At 41.0% G+C, this 692-nt stretch overlaps 1 protein-coding gene across 1 annotated transcript in view; it reads right to left on the bottom strand.

Moving 5' to 3' along the window:
• The window catches only part of rims3 (regulating synaptic membrane exocytosis 3), a 50,874-nt gene that overhangs the window by 15,691 nt on the left and 34,491 nt on the right, over nt 1-692 (bottom strand). The gene's annotated exons all lie outside the window — the stretch shown is intronic.

The following is a 692-nucleotide window of genomic DNA, read 5'->3' as shown; positions in this document are numbered from 1 at the left end:
ACCTGCCACTGGCTGTGCTTCAGGCAGGTGAACACCTTGCAGAGGTATTGTCACCTCCTGCCCCTTCAGCCGTTGATTATGCCACTGGATTAAAGTGGTCTGGTTTACCTCAACCAGCTGAAGGGTAGTTTGTGACATTATAATGCTGTTACCCAAAATTAGCTGTCTGATCTTTCGATAGTCTTGCTGCTTTCTCAGTTTACATTTGCAGTTTGTTTACATTTACCATAGACATTGCTGTCCCAGGACCTGACACCACTGGCAGATGGAGCAGCTGTGCACAGTGAACCCATGCCAATACATTACATTTTTGTCAAGAAATCCACAAACACATTTCAGCAATCTTTATGCTGTCTTACAAAATCTAAAGCATAATCATTTATGAAAAGAGAGATGATGCTACTGAAACTGGTTAGTTCCTATTATTAGTTGATTTATAACATAAATGACGTGTCAGTATTTTAGTCACTTAAACTAGTAACGATACAGTTTTACCTTCTGATAAAAACCATACCATTTCTTCTGCTTACGTACAGTGCTGTCGCCCCCACTTGATGATGAAACGTGACCAAGCCACACTGGACCCGATAGTTAATCAAATGTAATCCATCCCAAATGAAGGCACAACCGTTCACCCTTCAAAATCCCTATCTTCAGGATTTAAAACTCTAAATATCTGGTACTCCTGGGGG

This window comes from Monopterus albus, unplaced genomic scaffold (assembly GCF_001952655.1).
Source record: "Monopterus albus unplaced genomic scaffold, M_albus_1.0 scaffold143.1, whole genome shotgun sequence".
NCBI lineage: Eukaryota > Metazoa > Chordata > Actinopteri > Synbranchiformes > Synbranchidae > Monopterus > Monopterus albus.
The sequence above is the reverse complement of the archived record's forward strand: the minus strand, read 5'-3'. Positions and strand labels throughout refer to the sequence as shown.